General features: G+C 39.3%; 1 long non-coding RNA gene across 1 annotated transcript in view; it reads right to left on the minus strand.

The window, feature by feature from the left end:
• LOC121814774 overlaps positions 1-2,626 on the minus strand; it is a 6,569-nt gene extending 3,943 nt beyond the window's left edge. The window contains exon 1 of the long non-coding RNA XR_006054563.1: positions 211-2,626. This is a non-coding gene — a long non-coding RNA (uncharacterized LOC121814774). The remainder of the gene's footprint in view (positions 1-210) is intronic.
• Positions 2,627-7,094: the final 4,468 nt, after the last annotated feature.

A 7,094-nucleotide genomic window follows, 5' to 3' on the forward strand; every position in this document is an offset into this window, starting at 1 on the left:
CTCGCAAAAGTCCGTCTTAATTTTTTTTTTCCTCCCTAATTTTTTTTTTTCCTCCCCAATTTTTTTTTCTCCCATGTCCCCTGGGGGGCTCCGTAACAAATGGTTTTTACATTAGTGTAACAGAAATAAACATTTTACAGGCATTTCATCACAGTCCTTACATTCACTCCACACATCTTTCTAGCTGAAATTTTTGGCAGCTGTTTTTACCTCTTGGTTTTCCAACAGGTCTTTTGGGTTCTGATGTTTTATTATTTTAATAGCTACAGTCTTTTTGTCAGCCATTCTGACACATTTTGCAACTGTGCCGTAAGACCCTTCTCCAAGGAGAGTTCAAATTTGGTACTTGGAGGATCTGGAGGTGAGTCAGCCTCCAGGGACTGATTCACGTTTTCAAACGAATCAGTATCCATGTTCTTCTCCAATATGGTGTTCCAAAAATGTCAACTTGTGTAGCGTTCTCGTCAAAGACTAGGTCAAAAACAAACTTCAGGACTGAATGCAGAGCAGGCACTGTCAAAATAAAACACGAAGCACACGACAGGCACAGAGACACAGACTAGATGCAGAACAGAGGGAGCACGGGAACCAAAACCTAAGAACTAAAAATCCTAGCAGAAGACATAACCAGAATTAAACCGAAACATAAGATAATATTAATTAAAACAAAACACTGAGTCCTCAGACTCAGAACCATAACATAAACTTGTTTTTTACAATGATGAGTTCCCTGGCCTTACGACATTATCATCAAAGGTCCTTCCAAGCCTCTGTGTCTCTGGGTGTGTATGCAAATTATTAAAAATAATTTATTTCATTTCCAAGTGAGTCTAACGTAACTAGGGGGTCATTTTTGGAGCAGTTCTCTGTCATGAATAGGTCTGTAGAGTTGGAGAAGTTAAGCACACGGCTTTGATACCTCTAAATTGTTAATGGTTGCTCACCATACTTGAATATTAAATATTATTGGATGACCGTTTACATGAACAAAGAAATAAAGCCCTACAAGAAATTGGGGTTTTCACACTCGGGATGCCAGCATCCTGGTACGTCCTGCAATATCTCCTTGAAACTGTTGCATTGCTGCCAAATAACGTGGCATGCAGTTGGGTTTAGGCATTTGTGTTGGTGGTGGTGATGCTGAGGTAACAGCAAAGTCAAGCATCTCCTTGGCAACGTGCTCCTGGAACTTTTTTGTGTCATTGTCTCCTTACCCTAGCTCTTGCATAACTCCATATGCAAAAAAAAAAACTGTTAACGACAGCAATGTCTAAGAAATGATAAAAAAAAAAAAGTTTTATACCATTTCATAGTTTTATGGAGGACAGTGTAATAACCAATCAGAGGATCGGACAAATCAACACCACCCATGTTCTTGTTGTAGTTCACAACACAATCCGGAACAGGTACAGCCTTTGTTGTCCAACCTGCAGCTCCCTTCACTTTTCGCTGCACAGTCTTTCTGGCCTTGTGCACCGTGGAGCACATTGTGACCTCTCGTGTGTCAGTCCACTTCCCAAACAGCAGTTCGTCTTTCCTTATCCAGCGCACATCTCCCCTCTCTGCCTTCTTAGGAAAGTCATTTTTGCTTGTGTGCGGAAAGCCAGTCAGTTTTTTTCTTTACATTTGTTAAAATGTTCATTAATATGTATTGTCCCTCATTCTAAATCAAAATAAATTAAATTCTAATTGTGCCACAACAGCCAATTTATTTATTTATTTTTTTGGTATAGCTCACCAAAAAAGAGCTTGTGTAGAGCTTGTGTGTTGTCCACATACAAAATGTAGCCCTGACCAAGCAACAACAGAGGTAAAAGATCCATAACAGCTGAGTAGCTTAGTCCATATGTTGTGCTGACCTCACTCTTTCCCGTGCAAACAAAAAAATTCCAGGTGTAGCCAGTGTCTGAATCAGCCATTTGGAAGTCTCAGCCTTCCACGTGAGAGCTGAAATTTTATAACAAAATCATATGTTTTTGGTAGGACACACAGCGGGGAATGAGGGAGGACGAGGACAACGATGAGCAGAGGAAAAGACAGATACTAAATACAAGAGGGGAACAGGGCAAAGAGGAAACACAGGTGGCGCTAATCACACAGACGAGACGGGGAAAGAACAGACATGAAAACATAACTGAGACAAAGAGACACAAGAACACAGGGAAGGCACTGTAACAAAACTAAGAACTACACATCAGAAATACTAAATATATAGGGGAGCTTGAAATTCCAAATGTAAATAACAGAAACACTAAATCAAAGATTATAGATAAATCAAAACCATAACCACTGGGACCCAGGTATCCTAACATGTAGAAAACGTGATATGTAATTTCATGTTTAATGAAATTCTCAGCCCTATCTGTTTTTAAACATACAAATTTGATCTATATAGAATTTTTTTCATACACGGGATTCATTGGATAGAATGAATTCCATAACAGAATTGTGATAACATACTTTTCAGGCAGCAGTGTCACAACTTCTAAATTGCTATTTTCTGGAACTGGAATGGTGAGGTCCAAAGTTCCCTCTAATTTTTCATGTGTCTGAGCGAACACACAAACTCCCTGAGCGTCCCTTGGACCACTGTGAGCAACAGCAGACGTGTGCACTGTGGTCACGCCAGCATCGAATCCATCCAAGTTACATGGTTTATTAAAATAATCAAAGTACAGCATTTACATTTATGTTAGACTACTTTTAATTAACTGCTTTAGCCCACTTACAATGAAAATTTAAAAAAAAGAAAAGAAAACTCTGAAAACAAAACTCTTTTTTTTTTAAAAAGCTGTGACTTGTATTATGAGTCTGTGGTCTGGGAGAGAGTCCTGTAACTCTCTGTCTGCATAATACAGTATATTAATGACCAATGTTGGGCAATTAATTATATAGTTACTTCTTCAAAAAAGTAACTGAGTTTTGCAAACAACAAAGTTTTTTGCAGCTGTTTAACCTAAAAATGCAGCCAAGGCGTTTTTTAAATAAACATTTCAAACTATTTACAGAACAATCAGCTGTTCTGCATCAAATCTGATGCCACACAAATTATTTGTGCCACTCCAAAAAATAATTTCTGTCCACTATGAGATAAAGGAGAACATCACAAGCCTGATACCTGCAGGCCTGACAACAGGAGGTGTATCACTGCTGTAACACCTGTAACATTCAGCAGTCACCTCATTGTTCTGACACACAAAACAAAACTATTGACTACACTACACACTAACTACACAAGATTTGTGCTAAACGTCACAAATCTCTCACATCTCAAAACACCGCTGTCACTCCTAAAACTTCCCCCATTCCTAAACAACTAAATGCCATGTTGCCATATCATTTTTTGATTGGTGGACATGGTACATTTTTCGACCAATAGGAAAGGGTGGGGTTTTGGTTTTGCTCACAGGTGGAGTGCTTTCGAGCGTTTTCCTTGTAAAACGCCGTTTTTACCGTTTCTTCCCGCAGTAAATATAAACAACGATAGTATTCAGGAAGAAAACCAAACATTGCATATTTTTATCATAACTCTGGTTGTACGTGGCCTATCAACACAATTTAAAAACTGGTGTAAAGTCCACACTTTTTCCCTCAATTGTTCCGTCTGTCCTGCTCACATCTCCAATGGTTGTACACGTTGTCATTAACGTGGCTTCACTCCACATCAGCCATGCTGCTTTGGTAACTAAAACACCTGTGTCGGCCCATAAGGACGCTGTCATAGCCTGTCAACAACGTTGATTAGCTGCGTATATACGAATGTGAATCGCATTATTGGCTGGACTATGGGATAAGGTGGCATCGTTCTGATCCCATACTGGAGCAGCCAGTCAGTCACTGACTAACACTGCAAAACAGAATTGTTAGAGTATTCATTTTAATTTCAATTCAGGTTAGATTTTTTTTTGGTGCGCAACGCAGATTTTCTGTGTGCAGAGACCGTGCCAGCAGTGCGCAATTGCGCACGCGTTCAGTTTAGAGGGAACATTGGTGAGGTCCTCATCATCTGAAGATGAATCTTCCACACAAAGCTGTGTCCCACTATCATTCCAGATCATATTCAACAAAGCAACTTCCTTATCACTGTATGATTTTCTTTTGGATGCCATTTCACCAGTAAATCGCATAAAACTTGCATAAAACAGTGCAAGAAAAAATGAAAAGGAAAAAAAATGCCAACCCTTTCCTACCTGATTATTAAGTGATGACGTGACAAATCCTACTTCCGGGCCTAAAGTAGTCTGCATTTAATATGGATTTTGTGTTGTTAACATGTTTAATGCTTTGTATTTTCTTCTATTTAATCTCAAAAAGCTCCTAAAACAGTCAGTGATCACTGTTGACCTCCCTCGGCTTTTATTACCGCTAATCATTTATTTAAGCTCAGTTTTTAAAACCTTAGGATGTAGCTACAGCCCAGCCCATGCAGCAGTATATGAATGACTAACCTCGTATTGTGGATGGATTATCTCAGTTGTTCTCCTGGCTGAAGTTTGGTCCTTTTACAGCATCCTGCCATGCGATTACATTTGTTCCTGACCACCGAGAACACTCACGTTAACTTTTATCGAGTGGAAAAAAAGTTAGCTTGTTTATATTATGCTAACATAGCTGTGTCGCTAGCGGTCACGTAGCACATCATTATATACCAGCTAGCCCAACTTCAGTAACCCTACAAACGTCACTGCTGTTTAGTTTTCTATCTTCATTTATGCTGGAAGTGATAACAGAGCTGTACGTTTTAATTTGTTTCCAAAACCCCGCAGTCAGGACATGCTATATTGTATTTAGATGGAAGCTAGCGAGCTAACTTCCTGCTAACTTCTAACTCCGTTAAATGTTTCATGGATGCCTGGATGTTAAACTCAATTGTTACACCTGGTAGAGCAGAACGCTGATCATTTTATTAAAGATGAAAGACTTTAGACAGTTTTTCAACTCTCAGTAATGCCATAGTGATCGTTTGATATATGGACCTGCAGCGGAGTTTAGGCCCAGACACGGCTAGTGACGTCAGACTTAACGATCGGATTGGTGTAAAAGTGTACCATGTTGACCAACAGAAATGATTTGGTAACACGTGGGATTTGGTTATGTAGGAAGGGGGGAAAGCTTTGGTAATAACATTTTCATACTCAATTTTAATCTTTCTGTGTGATTTCAGATCAGTTGTGTTAATTCAGCATGTCATTGAAAAAATAACTGTAAATTCAGACGTGAGATTGTGCTGAAAAGAATGATACCAAACGAGGCAGGGACAACAAAAATTAAAGGTGAAATACAAAGATAAAATCAAAAATAGCCAAAATTTTGAAATAAAACACTCACACTGAGTTTATTTGTATTTTCTTTGCAGCACTATAAAGACTTCAGAGAGTCTGGACACAGATCTGCAGCAACACATTTTTTTCTTCTTTTTTTTTTTTACGTACACCACCTCTTTGAGGTAACACCAGCCAAGAAAAAGGCTGGGCCAAAGGAATAAATAAAAGATTTCATCATTTGCTGAAAGAGACTGTCTCTGAGGTTATTTATTAATGACATTACTATTTTTAAGACTGTGTACACCCACAGACCACTTTATTAGGTATACCTGTCTATTGTTCATTATGTCTCAACAGCCAGTCACATGGCATCAACCTAACGTATTTAACTATGTGTGTGTATATATTATAGTGTTCTGTGCAATATGTGTATATTACACAGAACACTTTTCTTAAAATAATGCATTACATTACTTAATTACACACAGGAGAAAGACATCTGTTATGTTTTCTTCATGTTACTATTTAAAATGATTTGAAACACACTGTCTCATAATTACCACATAACAACATAAACCTACAGGCTACAGCCTCACACACCAACACAAACCCCTATCCTAATGGATGTGCAGCCAACAAAGCAACTGCGAGATGCTATCCTGTCAACATGGACCAAATCTCAGAGGAATCTTTCCAGCAACTTGTTAAATCTGTGCCATGAAGCATCAAAACACTTCTGTAGGGACAAGGGGGTCTAGTATGACGGTAGCACAGTGTACCTGATAAAGTCCCTGGTAAGTGCTTATACTTCTAAAAAGTATGTTGATGTTACTGGTTCAGTGCTTCTTGGAGTTTTTACTCATACATTATAATTGTTATGCATCGCTGCCCTCTGTAGGACACATTCCTAGTTGCATTTGGTTGTGAGGAATCAGATTTATTTGCAAATCTAAAGCGATGGAGGCCAGACTGAAACTCTTGCTGCTGCAGTGCAACGCTGATGGCCACAGTCTGGGAAATATAAAAACATTATAAATAAAACCTCAGTGGAATCAAATAAATCTGTTGCTGATATGTAACATACAGAAGAGCCCTTGTGAATGCATATTTAATATAGGTATACGGCACGCCGTTCTGCTGCTCTCTCCAGCTGCACAGCCCCTCTGACGTTCCCAGCAAATGAGCTCACACAGGACATGTGCATGTTTCTTTCCACCAGAGGCAGCCAGGCAGAGAGGCCAACTAAACCAGTGACTGAGAAAGAAAAGTGGAGCATTTCGACAGCAGGATTGTGTGGGGGGTTGTTGTTGATCTGTGCAATGCACAAAGGTGTAACTTGTATTAAAATACATTCTTTCAGTTGTATTAAAGATCCATTTTAAACTGTCTAACTGAGCTATGAAGATAAGGGTAGTAAATTAATATTTAGATACATTTTCCATAAGAAGATGGGATAAATATGATGTTAAAGCCTTAATACACTGTTTGTTGCTTGTTTACTAATAATCTGAGTGACACCACTAGATGAAGGGCTCTGTCTGATGTTTTGTAAATACTGTGTAAATGATAGCTTTTTGCATGGGGTGGGAGTGGTCGAGTGGTCACTGGTCAGCAGCAGGCTGTTCTGGTGACATGTAAAGTCTCACTTACACGCTTTATCTTGTGTTTTCCTTTGAATTCGTCTCTGATTTATGGGAGCTGCACACGGACCTGTGCCCTACATCTGCGCTGTTTACAGACATCGACACACCATCCCGCAGCCTCGTGCCGCTGGAGAGGGCATGACGTCATCGTCCATGGAGCACGTTGAAGTGTACATGTCTGGGCCTT

Source organism: Haplochromis burtoni, unplaced genomic scaffold (genome assembly GCF_018398535.1).
Source record: "Haplochromis burtoni strain Fernald_Lab_line unplaced genomic scaffold, NCSU_Asbu1 Contig_82, whole genome shotgun sequence".
In the NCBI taxonomy this organism is placed as follows: domain Eukaryota; kingdom Metazoa; phylum Chordata; class Actinopteri; order Cichliformes; family Cichlidae; genus Haplochromis; species Haplochromis burtoni.